The sequence below is a fragment of the Phalacrocorax aristotelis genome, chromosome 8 (assembly GCF_949628215.1).
Source record: "Phalacrocorax aristotelis chromosome 8, bGulAri2.1, whole genome shotgun sequence".
NCBI classification, from domain to species: domain Eukaryota; kingdom Metazoa; phylum Chordata; class Aves; order Suliformes; family Phalacrocoracidae; genus Phalacrocorax; species Phalacrocorax aristotelis.
Window position 1 is genome coordinate 25,234,429 of NC_134283.1, and position 18,555 is coordinate 25,252,983.

At 43.1% G+C, this 18,555-nt stretch overlaps 1 long non-coding RNA gene across 1 annotated transcript in view; it reads right to left on the reverse strand.

The window, feature by feature from the left end:
- LOC142061258 (uncharacterized) overlaps positions 1-18,555 on the reverse strand; it is a 34,382-nt gene that overhangs the window by 15,610 nt on the left and 217 nt on the right. Inside the window, exon 2 of the long non-coding RNA XR_012662084.1 lies at positions 2,575-2,678. This is a non-coding gene — a long non-coding RNA (uncharacterized LOC142061258). The remainder of the gene's footprint in view (positions 1-2,574; positions 2,679-18,555) is intronic.

Sequence of the window (18,555 nt, forward strand, 5' to 3'; positions counted from 1 at the left end):
GAGTACTTATCATCTTTGTATATTTTTACAAAAACTGCAAGGAAAGTTCCCTTACTGTTTTGTTGGGGTTTTTTTAAATCTATGAAAAGGCAATTTCAGCCATTCCAGTACTGAAAAAAACAGCTTTCTCTGAACATAGTAACTGATCAGGAGGAGAAGATATGCATTAACATCATGCTAGTCCATGCCATATGGAATACCCAGTGCCTCTAACCTTACAAATCGTATACTAAAATCCTCAGAGAGCCAAAAACCCCAAGACACATGTCCCATAAGCCTTAAAGAGTGGAGAAGAGGAGGCATTCCACAGGCAGACAGTAATATTTTTCCCTAAGAGTTATATTGCTCTTCTGTGCATTTGAGCTGGGAAGGCTGCTGGACTCTGCAGGGACAGCAACACGGACTCTTCCACCCCTGCCATCTTGCATTCTCTCACAGCCAGGCCCAGCACTGCTGCTCTTCCTGTGTCCTGCCTAGCGTGGGAGGCACATTTGAACTGCATGCAAAACATAGGTGGCTCAAGAGCCACAGGATCTCTACCCTGTAATGCTTCCCTTTCCCTGAGCCCATGTCCTGCAAGCAAGTTAAGGGCAACCTCCCTCAGGACATGATTAGGTTATGCTGCCTTGCCAAGGAAACGGAAAACTAAGAGAATTTCTGCTTCGGGATTTCTGATACTAGGGAAAATGAGAAGGGGAAAAAAGTTTATTCACCACGTTGGAAAACAAGAAGTTGGAAACAATCACAGGCAATCAAAACAAATATACTGTGCCATTTCTAAGACAGATATTTGTATCAGGCCCATTTTAGTTAGCATATTCATTAGGCCACATCCTAAGGGATTGCCTCATACAATCCCTAGCATCAGACAGATGAAGGAATGACAAACCGTAGGCTCCATCACAGCAACCAGGAATAATAGAAAGAAGTGAGAACAAATTCAGGCAACACTTGATTTTTACTTCAGATAACCATTTTTACAAACTGTGTCTCTTTCTTAATCACTACCCAATTAAATTTTAAGACTGGAGAGCCTACAACTTGTAACTGTAACAAATATAAGAGGGAAGGATTCCTAATACTTCTGCAAGATACATTTCTCTTCTCCAAGTTTTTTCCCAGGTCATGCACATATCTTGCCCTGCCAGGCTCTCCATAGCCACGCATGATATTGCAGGACTTCCCAGAAACAAATAAACAACTGCTCTTCTTCTAAGCTTTTTACTTTCCATCTCATGAACTCCCATTTTTGTAGGGTCCCGTACAGCCTGTTCCTATACTAAGCCACACTGTATCAGTGGTGTCCTGTCCATTCAAATATGCTGAACTACTTAAGACCTCAAAAGAGTCATGTCGTATCTGCTCATAAGCTGCCAATGACACCTACTTCATCTCCAGCTACAGCTTCAATAAAGGTCCGGGCAATAAAACTGATTGTGAAAATGAAAAAGAAAATACATGGATCTGAAGGAGGGACCGCAAAGATTACAGAGGAGAAAGTCTGATATGCCACCTTAAAATATGAAACCCTTGCAAGGCTACTTGACTTCTCCGGGACAAATCTATTCTAAATGTCTTCATTTTTATTACTGGAATCTTCTGCAACCTCCACCAGGCAAAGCCAGCCCAAATGAGGCCACACAAATCACCCTCTTCCCTTTGTAAGTCCTTCATTTGTTGCAATGTTTTCCTTTAAAGGAAAAACTATTTGGGTCAGGGCATCATCATCAAACCTTGTGGGACAAGCCCATATTAGCCCATTTTTTTAGTACAGCCAAACTTAATTTGGCAAGCAGAATACCCATAATCTAGTGCAATGGCGACTGGCACACAGCAGTGGCCTACCAGATGCAACTATACTCCGTCATGCTTATTTTTGGTGCATATTAACAGACCTTCTGATGCACCCACTTTGTGGGCAAATAGATTTGCCTCCAAAGAGGAGTTGCTGCCATTTAGCACAGAAGGTGTTCATAAAACACTGCAAACTTCTCCAGGTTAAGCTACTGTGTGGAGCTTAATCGCTAACCAGGGGCTCGTACAAAGCTATTCAGTTGAGAAGCACAGCTGTAATGGCTCACAGAGTATTGTTACAGCCCAGCTGCACATAAATTAAACCCATTAGGCTTCAATGCACTCAGCTATCACAAGTACTTCATATTTTTGAAAAGAGTTATGGTAAAATCAATCCAGCTGAATGAGACTGAGACTCTAGAAACATTCTTTACTCGTTGGAAATGCAGTTTCCTATTATCTTTCCAAATATGACAGGGAGAGAAGAGGGGACATTAATATCATAAACTGCAGTTCTAGTTTGGAAAACATAAAAATAGCAACTTTCTATTCAATAGACATTCTCTCTGCTCTCTCTGCTCTCTGTGCTTGACTTTTACCTGATACAAATGAGCATAAAATTGCACCACACAGCAGATGGTAATCCACAGCAGCTATGGTATGAAAGTATTGGTGTACTAACAAATGCTTATTCCTGTTAGTGGCCACAGACTAACCAGCTCATTCCCACAAGAATAAACTGGATCCTGGTTTGATACATTCAACAACAGGTATGCTTACCTTTTTTCCAAACCTTGCTGGCAATTCTATAGCTCACACACTTCGCAGCGCAGAACATGGCATCGCAGGGATGATGTATCAGACAAAGAAACACCACTTTCATCCTGAAGGGGCCAAAAGGAAATACTTCATAATATGAAGACACATCATGCTAGTTTAAGTCACTTTAATGGAACCAGAAGACGTTTCCACCCACTATGACTTTCTGGGATGGGAAGGGGTCCTGGTTACCTTCCTTGTGAAGCATGTTATTTGTGCAAAAGGTAAGTCATGATTCCCAAGATCAGTAAAAACACCTGAAGCAGTAACCCACTGGTCAGGGCACTAACTTAGGAAAATTCCAGCCTCTGCCTTAACAACTGTTTCTATGTTTCACCTCCAGGCTGTATAATAATCGGCAGAGACAGCGCAAGGAGCGAGAACAGTACTCCTTCCTTTCAGATGGCCATGCACAGCACTGTGCGTGACATTCCCTCCCCCTTGCACAAGGCATCTTGCGGTCCCAGCTATATAGTTGCATGGCTTCTACAGGGAACATCCAGTAAATTTTTTTTCTCCAGGGTTTAAGGCAATTCCCTGAGTAAAGAGAGAATTGAACCCACGAGTCCCTCTTACAGAATGACTGCTTTGCCAATTGCCATCTGTAACTGCTGGGCCTCTTCTGTTTTTTTGAAAAGAGTGAGCTTTACTCTACCTTCCAAAGAACAGTTGAAATTGCCTACTCGCAGCAGATATATTGAGGCTGTGGATCCCAAGTATTTGGAGATACCTTCCTGCAGCATACAGCAAGGTCCTTGGACAAGGCAGGGTTTCAGGATGCCTTCTATCCTCCCAGCAATGCCCTAGTACATGCCAGCAGGCAGCCTTCAGCTTAGGTTCTCCCAGGTAGTCTGTGTTAGACCCCATTGTCAAACACTCAACTCTTTCCATGCATTGCACACAATCCATAGACAACAGTAACTTGTTGTCTTCATTATCACACTAGATAACCCTTATTTATGCAGGCATATTTTTTATTTTATCAACTATTTTTCCATATACTGGTTTTACAAGAGTTTAACACTTTCTAGCAGACCTATGTAGAGCATTCTGCAAGTATGTTAAGTATAAAAGAAAACCTCCAAAGGCTCACAGAAGAAAGGGGAACAGGTATTTTACATATAAGCGGCTCACTGGAGCCATCTGCTCAGCTGACATTATAAACAGACAGAAATTATATATCTTCTTAAGCACTCTCTCTCCATTACTTACTATTTTAGGTTTGTATACTTACACAGGCAAACAGCTCTAAACTCCCTCATTATTCTCTTGGGATGTGTAATTATTGGTTTGTCTATGAAATGGAAGAGAAATTTCTCTCTGAACCCATAGTAATCAAAGCATCATTAACCATGCCTTCTGTGGTAAAGCATAAGGAAATTTTTACTCCATTCTCCTGCCTGTGTAGAGATATTTGTGCCAGCCGGCTGAGAACAAGCATGACGTTTGAAAGGCATCAACAAAGTTCATATATATTGGACAGTGTGTAACATTTTCTGGGAAAGAGAGAATGAAATCCAGATGTAAAAATAGATGTGGTTTAGCCTATTAATAGAAAATTCTGGAGTCAGGAACAGAGACCTTATTCCAATATATTATGCAAAGCTGCTTTCACCATTAAGTGTAGGTGAATATATGAATGTATAGAAAAGTTTGCAAATAACATATTGCTCATTAACTTGCATGAATCTTTACCTGGGTAATATAAAGAAATGAGGCTCACAGAATTATTCTGTCTGTCCATCCATCAGGTTCCTTCCCTATCCTCTTATTAGCCTTTGAACTGATTTCTACCAAACTGAACAAGAAGTTGAATTAAGAAAGATAATCAATTCTGTGTTATAAAATTTTCTGGATGAATAGAGGGAAGGGACCCAAATTAGCGCCTCCTCTCAGGAGAAGACCTTTATAAGTCTGTCCCTTGACCAATTTCAAAGCCTGCTGGCTACTGAGCCTGTACCAGCTGACTAGCTCGTCAGCACACTTGTAGCCCAGAAGCAGCTAAGCCACATGCTCCCATTTGCCCGATAGGACAGGCTGTAAAAGCATAACATTAGGTCCAATTTATACTCAGTTGTGATCTATGCTTTGACTTTTTTTCCTAGAACGTCCATAATTTTAGGAATAGCACATTCAAATTTGAGTACACAGATCTAAGAAGGGTAATCTGAAACAAATTTTTCTGCTTTTTAGTCATTGACAATGATACGCTTATTGCTGATTTTACTCAAGCACTGGCATAATGCTAAAGTTGCATTTTTTATTTATTCCTGTGACCAGTGAACTCCACAGAGATTACAAGTGTGTCTTGGTGACTTTGCTTTTCCATTGGCATCATTGAGGGTGTGAGTCTGAAAACACCGTGAGAAGCAGCATGCCGCAAATGAAAGTCACTGGTGGGGCACATGATCCCGCCAGATGAATTAGTGACTTCACTATGGCATAACCTGCTTTAGACACCCTAATGATGTGAACTGGTATAGTTTTGAGCTCAAACGAGACAAATTCATTTACAAAATATGACAACAGTGATTTAGGCAAAGAATAGTCTTAATTAAAAGGTTAGACCCTTATTTTATATACTGTGAACTTGAGTCAAACTGATGAAAACAATGGAAGACTTGAAAAAATACTGGGATAGGGGCACTCAGGTAAGTGGAAGGTGACAGGGAAAGGAAATATGCTGGTATTAGTGGAAATTTCTTATGTCAAAATATATTAGCTTGACTAATGAAGAACACACTCCCTATCTCGTAACTCCTATAATCTTTATAGGACTCCAGCCAAGACATGGAGAAAAAGGGAATGGATGGTCAAAATTAATAAGAATCCTTCACAATTTCTTTAATAAGTCAACCTAAAAAGCAGATGTAGTAAAACTTTAATTTATAGCTGCGATTAAAAAGTCTTTAATTGCCTATTTCACAATTTCCTTTAAAATGTTCTTTGGGAAGCAAAATAATTTGATTCCACTGAGACTCGTGTGCAAATGTTTAATTCTAGCAAAGAACCTGAACTTTATATGACCTCTGGAAAATGGTAATTATTTTTAATTTGTTTGATTTGTTGATCTTTGGTTTCTTCACTGTGAAGATCAAAAAAAGCTGTCCCAAAAAGTAAATTTAGCATATGCTCTGGAGCCTGAAGTAATTCTGGCTGGATGGAACAGTTAATTTCTCTTTTTCCAGCTAGCTTAGAGTCCAGTCTTGCACTGTTGTAGGACAGGGGAGGTTCAGCCCCGACTTCAGTAAGAACTGGATGAGTTTTAAAAGGAAAGGAATGGGGGCCCAGCTTTGAAAATACAACATCGCCATCTATTGGATTTCTATTCCGGATGAGATTCACAGATACTTTAATCCAGCTAAGAGTTCCCTGGATTTTACATGCTACAAATTCAGCCTCTGTAATAGTAAATCAGGAGGACTTTTTCCTAAGGCAGCAAAAGAACTTAGATAACCAATCTTCAGTTTCAATTAAGTCTCTTCCAGGAGTGATGAGTTCCCAAAGCTCAGTTTGTTTTGTCAAAACTTTCTTTTTTACAGTAAAATTCATGAAGTAAAGCTGATTGGCAAGCTTACAGAGGAAGAAGTCAACTACCTAAATCCTGCAGATGCCTTTAAAAATCCTCTCCTTAAAGTACATAAAGTGGCAATTTGGTTTCCATAGAAATTCACGCGTCTTGAAGTTTTGTTCTATCTTATCTTAAAAAAGAGAGAATGCCGTTCAGGCAACTCGGGACTGGAACCTATAAAAAAACAGAAAGCTGTGAAAAGCACCACTTCCTTTGACTGAAAGCTTCCAGATATAACATGTATTCTTTTAGGAGAAACTCTTTAATTCAGTCTTCATTTCTAAAAGCATTCACCTCTTGTGCAAAACACCTGAGTTTACCATAACAATAATAAAAAAAAAGAGAAGCTATTTTCCAGAATGCCAAGTTTTAGCAGCAGTACAAATTGCACTCAGCTGCAGCGCATGCCAGTCCGCCTGTCTGCACCCTAACTGTGAGTGCAACAGTTGGTGTGGTACAAGTACTGCACCCAGCGTAGCTTGAAGCACCTCAACACCCACAAATGCTTGTTCTATGCCTGTTCATTTACGTTAGTCCTGTCTTAAGCAGCATGAGCCTGATTTTTTCTCAAGGAATGCATACTTTTAAAATACATCAGGAGTTACCAGCAACAGATATTTTCTAAGCTTGAGTGTAAATCAGCCATTTTCACCCAACAACAAAGACTCCTGCTTTCATGACTGGGTAAAAATAGAGGGTCCAGCCTAGGGATCCCAGTGCAACATGTAATTGAGGGGAGCTGCACTCAGGTGGGCAACAGAGCAAGCCCGAAACAGGTTAGAGAGGCAAGATCCTTTTCATATGCAGAATTCATAACCCCAATTTGCTCTAGTCCTGCTGTGCTCCTCCTGCAAAGCTTAGATGTTCTGTGAAAAACAAGCATGCATACACATTGCTTGGTTTGTGGGCCTCACATTGGCTCTACCTTGTGAATCTTCTGCTGCAAATATTAGTATTTAAGAATGTCTAAAGACTGTGAAATTCAAATGCATATCCTGATAGTCTCTGGCTGTTTGAACCCAGGGTTTTGGTTCCGTCTGCTGGCAAAATTTAAACCTCCCTTCAGGCTCAGATTTGAAATACCTTAACACTTTAATATTGTATGAAACCAGAATAGCCTGTGAGGCTAAACAAGTTTAGGATCATCTCAAAGTTATATGGGAAAATCCACATATTCCTGCCATATATATACATGAAATGTTCATCAGGGGAGTATTAACAGTTATAAAAGGTAGGCAAAGTCTAAGTTTATCTCAAAAGTGGTAAGAAAAAGCTATCTGTATACAATGTAGTAGGAAACTTCCATATGAGAACAAAAGAATATAAATCTTCTTTCACATTGGTCCTCTCTATGTTTCTCTCAGCACGGCTGAAAAAGCTAGAGCCTACACAACATTCTTTGCTTCCCCCAGCTTTTATTTTGGCACATGCCCTTGTACTTGAGCCTGTTGATCATGACAGATAATACCACCATCATCATGCTGTGGGTTCGGGAAGAAACAGGAAAAAAATTGCAAGGGTAAAGAAGTTCTTGTTGGAGGAAAGTCCTGAGATAGAGATTCTTTCTCTGACTTTACCTCTTCAACTTATGCGTGGCTCAATAAAAGTGCTGTAGTATTAAAGTGCTCCACTTGAGGTACTCGGTGACCCTGGATTCTGCTGCGTGCTTACCCAGAGAGGTAAGCCCATTCAAAACACAGAGTAAATCTCAATGATACAAGCCAAGGCTTCTATCACTGAACTCTTATCCAAACATATCTACTTATTCAGGATTATATGGTCTTGATTTTTTCAACAGGTGTCCACTTAAACAAATATCAGGGCTCTGAAAAATCCCTTATCACCAAGAGGATTAAACAAATGATACCGTGTTGACGCGGAAGTCACAGACACAGCACACGATCAATATGATCAAGCAGATGTCAATGTATTGCAGACACATCACAGTTAATATAGCTCTTTAACCACCTTATCACGCACAAGTCTATTGTTAATTGGTTAGCTGTGTTTGGCCACACGCTGTTAGCTATATTCTGATTCGTTTATACCCTTAATCCACATGTACAGATTGATCTGCCCATATCCTACTTTTAGTTCCGCTAGTCAGTGGTTACTTCCCCTTTTCCTGCTTGCTTCATGCCTCTAAAACTGCAGTTGACCTCTGCGACATCCTTGAAGCCTTGTTTACAGGCAGATCAAGTCCACATAGTCTGAGTCTGGATTGTTCACTACATGTCCTTGGCTTTCCAGATATCCCACAAATCCCCCTTTTTGTTTTTGAGCAATCCAGACTCCAGTCATCATGCGCTCTACTGCTTTCATGAAACACTTAAAGACACATCCTAATAGTAGCACAGTTAATAATAATCCTAATAATAACACAAGCCCGTGGGTAATTAAATCTCTTACCCATCCTGAGATACCTAACCCAGTCAACCATGAATCAAGACCTAGAGAGCTAGTTTTTTAACTCATTGGTTAGCTTCTTAAGTCAATCTAGTTGCTGGTAAATTGAATTGGAGTTATCTGTAAGGTTCATACAACACATACCTTCTAACTCCTCACACCCATGACCTTGGGCTAATAACAAGAAATCTAGGGCTGCACGATTTTGTAAAGTCGCATGCCGTACCGAATCTACTTCAGTTAAAAGCCCACTCAGCGCTAGCGTTGTGGCATTGTTCTGTTTCACTAGCCAGCACCCTAGTTTGTTAAGCGTGGCAAGGCTCTGTGCTGCAGCTATGCCTGGGGCTAAAAATGCAGCTATGACTGTCTTATCTGCTTGCCAGAAATCTAAATCCGAATTACATCCTTCCGAATATTTGTCGGTGCTTCTTCTCAACCTCTTGTACTGTTTTGTAATATTCAGAATCATTGAAGTGTTTGGGGTCAATAAGGTAAGATGACCCAATATGCAAGGGCCCCCAACCGCGTGTGATGGGATGGCAGGCCAAGCCCTATCACCACAGAGTAAAAAGGTCCCTGCGGGTAACTGCAGGGGGGCGTTGCTGGAACGTGATAAGTTTCTTGTCATGTAATTACACCATAAGGAATCATTGTTAAATACCTGTAACATTGGAGATAGTGACTGTATTATTGTGGTTCGATTTTTCCCGGTATAATTAAAATACAAACAAGCATGTGCTGTAACACTTCCTAATATATCTATCTCTTGCGATTCTAATGGAGCTATTGGTAAGTATGGGATCCGGCCATCCAATTATCAACTGCTGTCTTTGAATCATTTACTAAACCTGGGACAGGAAGACTCTGGCAAGGCGCTCCCACTCCCGATCACCTATCGGAATCCCTACCAGGCATGTCGTAAATGGGTTGCCCGCATTTGCCGCAGCTAGACACAACAAACTCTGTCCCATATTATTTGCAAGCGTCACCCAGACATTTTGACGTGGTTGCACCGAAATCCACAAGTGGCCGAGATCAACAATGGAGAGGAGTGATAGGAGGAAATGCATCAAGGCAACGACCGTTGATGTCCCGGATCTTCTCTCCATGGTTTCACCCAACGGCTAGGCACCCGCCGTGGACCTTCATCTGTCAAAATACAAACATAACCTTGACCGGTCATTTTTACTTCTGCGGGACCCTTCCATTCCCCAGTTTTTAAATCTCAATACTGTACTTTTACCGAGTCAGCTTTTTGTAGTCCAGATTGCAATGACAGATGGTGAACTACAATTGGAGGAGAGTCGCGGTCTCCTGTGAGCCTCAAATAGTTTAGAACGTAAATCGCTTTTGCAAGACGTTCAGAAGGAGTCAGTTCTCCCCCCTTTTGTTTTTTGCAACAGCGATTTCAAGGTAGCATGCGCACGTTCCACAATGGCCTGTCCTGTGGGGGGGGGGGGGTATGCCAGTTACTCTGCGAATGCCCCACAATTGGCAAAAGAGTTTGAATGTTTGTGAAATATATGCAGGGACATTATCCGTTTTTATTTCCTGAGGAGTTCCTAAAGCAGCAATGGCCACATGCATATGCATCACAACGTGTTTGGCTGATTCTCCTGTTTGAGCAGTGGCCCACAACGCATGTGAATAAGTATCCATGCTGACATGCACATACTTTTGACGTCCAAATTCTGTAATATGAGTGACGTCCATTTGCCATAATTGCAAGGCTCCTAAGCCCTGAGGATTTACCCCAAGACCTAGACCAAATCCCAGGTTTTGGCAAGCAGGACACGGTTGCATGATGCCTCGCGCATCTGACAGCTTTAAGTTAAACTGTTTTGCTAACACCTTTGCAGATTGATGTAAAAATTCATGAGACAAACGGGCCTGCTCAAACAGGTTGACATTGTGATTTTTCCAAGCAGTAGCAACTAGTTTGTCTGCTACGTTGTTTCCGACAGACAAGCCTTGATCAAACTGATGGCTGCGAATGTCTGTCACAAAATAGGGTTTTCTGCGTTGATTCAACAAAAACAAAAGCTGCATCAATAACATATACAAGGTGTTATTTTTTAGAGTTCTGATCATAGCGCGTTCCAAGCGCTGTACTGTTCCCACCACATAGAGTGAGTCTGAGAGTACATTTAAAGGGTCGTCAGGCCAGCGTTGAAAAACCCACAACACTGCTCTCAGTTCGAGTGTCTGCAAAGAGTCTGTGGCGTGGCCCGTAAGAAGCTGATGATGCCACTGGTTGTTGCTGTGCCAAGCAATAGCAGCTCGTTTTGATTCTCTTTAGCATTGGTGAATACTGTGAGTCCTTCCACTGGTACTTCTGACCTGCGAGGGATTTCCTCAAATTCCTGGTTTTGCAATAGTGATAAAATTTTGGCTGATGGATAATTATTAGTAACCGTACCTGGATACTTGGCAAGAGCGAGTTGGATTGTCTCTGAGGTCGCTAAGAGCCAATCCAAATAGCTCTGTGCTATAGGTATAAACATCGTTGCAGGCTCTTGTCCTGATAACTCCAAAATCCTTCTTCTGCCTTTAACAATTATGTTAGCTAACAGCTCAGCCCGTGTACAAACTGTATTTTTGGGTTGATAAGAAAAGAATACCCATTCCAAAATATTGATGTGCTGTTCATCTAATTGCATTATGAGTCCTACTAAATGTTTTTGTTTGGGCGACGAATTAACAATCAAAAACTGCAAAGGCAAAGTAGTAATTTTTCTCTGTACAGTAGCTGTTAGAATTTTTTCCACAATCTGTTCTAACGCCTGTTTCTGTTCCAGTGATAGGCTTCGTCGTTTGTAGGCTTTGGTCGTGGTTCCTAATAGGGGCATTAAAGGGACTAAATCATCATTAGTGATTCCACTAACATATCTTACCAACTGAATATCTCACATCAACTTTTGAACATCTGAGAGGGTCTTAATGTCTGTTTTAAGTTCGATTTTCTGTGGTCGGACTGTACTTCTGGTAATTGTCCAGCCCAAATACTGCCATGGACCTCGGCGCTGCACCTTTTCCAGGGCTATTTTAAGCCCTTTGGGCTCTCAGGTTTTCACTAACTTTTGTAATGTTCCTTCCGAATCTATCTTCTCACCAGCAATCAATATGTCATCCATATAGTGAAAAATTAGTAAGGATGGATGTTGCTTTCAGAATGGCTGTAGAGCCCATGCCACAAAATTTTGATACAATGTAGGTGAGTACTTCATGCCCTGAGGTAACACCACCCATTGATACCTTTTCACCGGCTCTTGTTTGTTAATTGCCGGTACCGTAAATGCAAATTTTTCTGCATCTTCCGGATGCAAGGGAATAGTAAAGAAACAATCTTTTACATCAATGATAAGCAAATCCCAGTTCTCAGGGATCATTACAGGGGAAGGTAATCTTGGCTGTAGTGCCCCCATGTCCTGCATAACAGCGTTCACTGCTCGTAAATCGTGCAGTAGTCGCCATCTTCCGGATTTTTTTGGAATGGTAAAAACGGGAGCGTTCCAAGGGCTTGTAGAAGGCACGATATGACCGGCTTCTAATTGTTCGTTTACTAAGTCCTGTAAAATTTGCAGCCTCTCCTGCTTTATCGGCCACTGGTCTACCCACACTGGTGTCGTCGTGGTCCAGGTGAGTTTTAAAATGGGCTGCTTAACCATGGCCACTCCTAAAAATGCTGGGTTACAAGCTGGGCTCCCATTTGGGACAATATGTCTCAACCTACGAGAGCTATAGGCAGGTGCATTACATACGGCCTTGTGGTAACTGTCGTACCATCTTCAAAGCTAAATGACGCTGGAGATTTACTGATCACTGTGCACCTCCAACCCCCACCACACTGGTAGCTGCTGGTGCCAATGGCCAGTTATAGGGCCACTTTGTTGTGGGGATGATGGTTACATCTGCCCCTGTGTCAATTAGCATCAACAGCACCAAGGATTGCCCGTTTTGGTGCGTAATTGTCACCTTTTCTTCTGGTTTTCCCCTGGCGATATCGATCGCTAATAACACATTTAGCACACCGGTGGACCCAAAACCTCCATGGCCATGCACGACCAATTGTGCCTTAAGAACACATGTGCAAAATGGTATTAATTGAGCTATCTTTGATTGTGCTGGTATGGTGAGCGGTGGCATTAGGGTGTATACCATAATTTTTATGGTTCCACGGCAATCTGCATCAATGAGCCCTGGTACTATAAATATACCTTTTTGAGACATTGAGGAACGGCCTATAAGCAATGCACTTAGCCCATGCCCTAACGGTCCTTGTTGGTCTGAATCAATTAACTGAACCTCTGATGTTGTTAAGGTCACGTCTACTGCTGTTGCCAGGTCCACTCCGGCGCTGCCGATGTGGCAGTGGCGCAGCGGTCCAAGCACTCTGCACTTGTGTCGTCACACGCGGGTGCGGCGCGCTCGGTGCCTTGTTTCCCGATCTCTGACATTCCTGAGTGTCATGGTTGCCTTTCTTGCAATTTGTACACCACTTGTTTCCTCGCCCCTCAGTGCTAACTGGACTCCTACATTCTTTCTTGAAATGACCTAGCTTTCCGCAATTAAAGCACTTCTTGTCCTGTTTTCCTCCCTGCTTTTTTGAGACCAATGGCTTAACTGCCGCACCCACAGTTGCGGCCATAACTGTAGCTTTTTCTTGTTCTAACATTTGCTTAGTGGCCTCCAACAACTGTCCTGTGTTGGATCCCCTCGGCAACACACTAAGTGTTCTTTTAGTCTTTTCATTAGTATTATAAAAAGCGAGCATATCTAGGAATTTTACTTTCATGCTCTTGTCCATATCTGGGTGAGCCATAATTGCAGCATGCAAGTGATCGATAAACTTCCCATACAACTCTGTGGGCCCCCGCTTTACCGCGGTAAAGGCAGGTCTGGTATTCTCATCATGCACGTTAGTAAGAGCTTTATACGCTAACTCTTGGCTCAATTGCAACACCTTGGTAGCAAATTGTGCCTGCCAATCAGGTCGCATAAAAGGCCCTGCTCCCATTAGCATCTGAGCCTGTACACCAAACAGAGGATCACCCTGCTGTCGAGGTGTCGAAGCTGCCTTATCGCAGGCAGTCTGCCAATGCTGGAAAAATTGTAGCTGCTGCGAGGGTGGCAGCAGCATCCAGACAATCATCCTAGAGTCATAAGGAGTTAATAACTGTGAAGAAAAAATGTGTTGTAACACGGACTGAGTATATGGTGATTTTAACCCATATTGAGTAACAGCACTTTTGGCCTTCTTCAATATATTCCAATCCAACGCTTCCCACACCCCTCTCCCATTATTATCTACTACAACTGGAAATGCCATTGGCAAAAACTGCCCTTCTATCATGGCATCTTGAATCACCCCTTTCCATTGCATGGATGGGTCCCCGGCCCCCCCTGCTAGCAACCCTTGCCAAAATACCGCCGACGCTGGCGGCGCTGGCATTGGTGCAAGAGCACTGGTCCTACCCGGTGTTTCATTTGGGACGAATGGGTTAGACCCCGATGGTCCGGGGCATGGCACAGACAGAGAGGCTGGTGACTTTTCCAGCAGTGCCCCTAGGCGAGCCTCTAAAGTTTCCAGCCTTTTTACCAATTCCTGCAATTGTGCATCCCCCAAACCATTTGTTCTCTCCTCCTCCTCTTCGCAAAGTGATGGTGGAGAAGAAGGTGGCAAGGGAGGGTAAAGTGAAGTGGTCGACGCCGGTGAAGAGGGTCAGGATGGTGGATCGGCATCATCATAAATCTGAGGGCTGTCCGACTGTGGTGCATCTGGTGGTGGTAGAAAATCTTCTGCAGCTTTTTTCTCTGGTGCCGGTACATGCGTGGCGGTGGGGACTGTGGCTGCAGTTCCCGCTGGGATTCGGACCACCACCGCAGCACGAGCCAGGGTTGCGGCAGGGATCGTTGGACCTGAGAACAGCATGCTGGTTGCAGAGGCAGACCCGCCAACTGGAGCCAAAGCCGCAAATGCAGACACCGCGGCTTGCCGTTCACTCCTCATGCCTTTCAATGTTTCATTAATCAATCTCCACACTGTGGAGAATTTGCTCGCCTCCTTGGATCCTTTACTTATTTCTTCCCACAGCTCTGCCCCTATTTTTTCCCATGTTGAACATCAAAGGCGGCTCCAACTGTGGGGAACAAGTCCTTTCCCTTTGCCCAAAACAGCAAAGCCTTCAGGGTAGACGAGTCATAACTCAGCCCTCTCATTGAGAGGATATGTTGGAGGAGCTTAACCACCGCTGACTCTTCTTTTTTCATGGTGGGCCCCATTTCCTCCCCGGCCGCCTGCCTGATCAGGGCAAGACCTAATTTCTTGCGCTAGTGTCTTCCCGAGTGCTGGGGCAGCACTCACCTACGGCCGGGTTCCGCACCCTCCGTCTTCGGTTCCGTCAGAAAATCCAACTCCGATCTGAGGGTCCCTGTTCGGGTGCCACTTGTCGACGCGGAAGTCACAGACACAGCACACGATCAATATGATCAAGCAGATGTCAATGTATTGCAGACACATCACGGTTAATATAGCTCTTTAATCACCTTATCACGCACAAGTCTATTGTTAATTGGTTAGCTGTGTTTGGCCACACGCTGTTAGCTATATTCTGATTCGTTTATACCCTTAATCCACATGTACAGATTGATCTGCCCATACCCTACTTTTAGTTCCGCTAGTCAGTGGTTACTTCCCCTTTTCCTGCTTGCTTCATGCCTCTAAAACTGCAGTTGACCTCTGCGACATCCTTGAGGCCTTCTTCTTTACAGGCAGATCAAGTCCACATAGTCTGAGTCTGGATTGTTCACTACATGTCCTTGGCTTTCCAGATATCCCACAATACCGGGTTTTCATTTTTTGTATATATACAATATTCAGCTGTTCCTACACTTCCATTTACAGCAATGACTTCGAGGTTCTAAAAGACTGAGTAAAGCAATAACACGTTCTGTGTTTGAACAAGTAAGATTTAGTGGTAAAAACTGGCCGTGGCCCTATAACCTCCAGGGTGTTTCTTATGAAGATGCATATGTTTGAAAATACTACAAGACAACTTGCTCTTGTATTTTCCAAACATAAAATAACCCATGAACTGCTATAATGAAAGTTACAGCGTAAAGAAGAGAAAGTGAGCCATACAAACAGTAAGTCAGTGCTTAGGAAACTGAAAGACAGAAGTCATACGTGTTGTGCTGACACCTCATGAGGGGTTGGAAAGTCTCTGCCTCTGCATTTGCCAGCTGGAGGGCTGATCCCCTGAGGGTGGGCAGAGCCTCTGGTTCTCCTGGAGGGTGTCTGTTCCCTGACTACAGTGAAGCCTTTTGGATTTTACTTTGTAGTGGCACTGAGGAGCTCTTCCACAGGAGAGAGATTCAGAGACTTTCACTGAACTGCAGCTTGCTCAGGGGGAACCAACAATCCTAAAGAGTAGCCATGAGGCTTAAAGGTCACTCTGCTAAAAAGGACACCTGGGGACATCCTCATCTTCAATAAAGTGGGACCATGGGAAAGCTTGCCCTTCTTGCTAGATCTAAGGTAAAGATTCATAAGGGCATAATCACCCTTAAATGAGAGCAGGGAACTGGGGTTCTGGGAATTTGCATCTTTTCCCCTATGTTGTGTTAGGAGAAACAAAATGCTGAATAGACTCCAGTTATAAAGTCAGGGAGCCCCAGAGTTTCTCCAGATCAGAGAAGGCACAGGCAGAAAACTTACATGGTAAAATTTGCTAATTTTTCTCACACTTTCTCCTATGAAGTCAATAAGATGGTATGTTTCATCAACTCCATTTAAAAAAGTGATGATAAGTAAAAAGTGTTATTCATTTTGGAATAGTAACCCCATAGGATAGGAGCCAAAGGCAGCAGATGGATTTTGGATGGTGTTCAACAGGGCTGGCCAGGGACGAGAATTGGGAACCATGGCATTACTGAAAAGCAAACATTCCTAGTCCTGGCTCCCACTAAGTTTGGAGCTGTGTGAGAGCTAGACACCCTTGCCTCACGTGGAGGCAAGGTAGTATCTTGCCACTGACGAGCAGCAGCTCAAAACTTCTGAGCAGATCTAATTCCTGTAGAGTTTTTGCTGGCAAATAAACTCACTTTTGGAAAAGTTTTGGAAAATAAAGGCTAGCACACCACCCTGGATGGGTTGCTGACCCCTGATGTCCAGTATTATTCTTGCCAGTTCAATTCCTCCTGGGGATGAAACACCGTAACTTATCCAAACCCCTGTGTTCTTTGCAGAGCCAGAGGAGATTTAAATAGCATTTCAGCAAATTCAAAACTGCATGGATTGATTTTGTACCACAGCTGTAATTTCCTTCTCCCTTTTCAAATGACATGACAACATGAAGGTTCAGAAATATTTTCTGTAAGTCAGAATAAATTACACAGTGCTAGCAGAACAGCAGAAAGGCACATTTTTGAGGGCTAAATCATTGCAGCTGGGATGCTGCAGAATGCTGAATCTACTTTTTTTATCCAGAGAGAGAGAGAGGAAGAAGAACCAGTCATAGAGCTCCTGTCTGCTTTCACTGTAACTAGCCATGCTCTTGCCAACTTACTGAAGGTGTTCCAATCTCTCCTCAATACCCACATTCGTCTCTGGCAACAACAGACTCCACCATCAGAAATGTTCATTTAGAAGCAGTGATCAAACAAATTAAGACCAAAAATGAATCTGACATCCAAATCTTCAATTTCTACCCCAACTTTAAAACGCCAGACATCCCGCAGGCTCTTCAGGCTTGAATCAAAGCCTGGTGATGTCAGTTAGAAGTACTTCAGAAGCCAGGATGCATCTCAAAATATTTCTAAGGACACGCCTCCTCCACACCTTCATGTGGAATAGATACACTTCAGCCCACAGAGTTCTGCCTGATATAATACTGTCTTGGTGTTTTCAAATGGTGGCTGGTAACTCCAAAAGAGCTGATACAGCCTTAACAGTCGGCACGTTTCCCCACAGGATGAGAGGGAAGAAGGGGGAGAATCACCCTTTCAATAAAAGATCGATTACCTTCTGTTTCTAACAGCCCGCGTTCTCCAAGGATAATACTTGACACATCCTGCTGACCAGAACAGATTTCACCTGACCCAAATCTGGAGCAGCATATATAGTGCAGGGGCTTTTTGGTTGTTGTTGGGTTTTGGTATTGGAAAGGGGTTTCTTAAATTAGAGCATTGAAGACTCATTTAGAGGAACATTTTTAACTTTATCTTTCAGCAGGACTTGCTTACTGAAACACTCTTTAGAGCAAGGAAAAACCTCGTAAGAATAGACCTTAACTGCCTCAGGACTTGGTGCAGTGATTTCCCATTAAAAAAGGCATTTCTTCATATGCGTTTGACTTCAAAACTTCTAAAAATTCAGGTCTGTATCAAAATTTGGGGATCAACATTTGTGGGGTACACAAGGAGTGCATACAAAACAAGAAGAAAGGGAGTTTTATTCCAGTGTTTAATTAAATAGAACTCACTTTTCACGTGTCACTAAAATAGAAAAACCAAAACTGTCTCCATACTGGAGACAGCCCACTCATGGCAGCTTAGAAGTGACACAGCTATCACACACCATAAACAGTTACTTGCTAAATAAACAAACCAGTAGGCTAAAGTAGTGCAGGCAACAGAACCTGAACCAACAATGCTGACACAACTCCTCCTTTTGCCCACCTACCAAGACTTTCCTCTGGTATCTAATCAGGTTTTTCCCTCAGCTGATCACATTTTCATCCTGATTAATCTTTTCAAGCCAGGTGGTGCTTGCCCAAGACAGCACTTCTCCCACTGTCCACCTGCACCATCCCTAGCTGTGCCCTGTGCTGCACTTACCACAGACCCCCCCCCCACCCCTAAACTGCTTCCTGGCGAGCCAGAGCTGCGCCCCTAGGGCGCATGGGGAGAACTGGAGCAGGGCTCCACTGCCCCAGGGCCTTCCCTTCGCTCTCCTTGCACCTGGT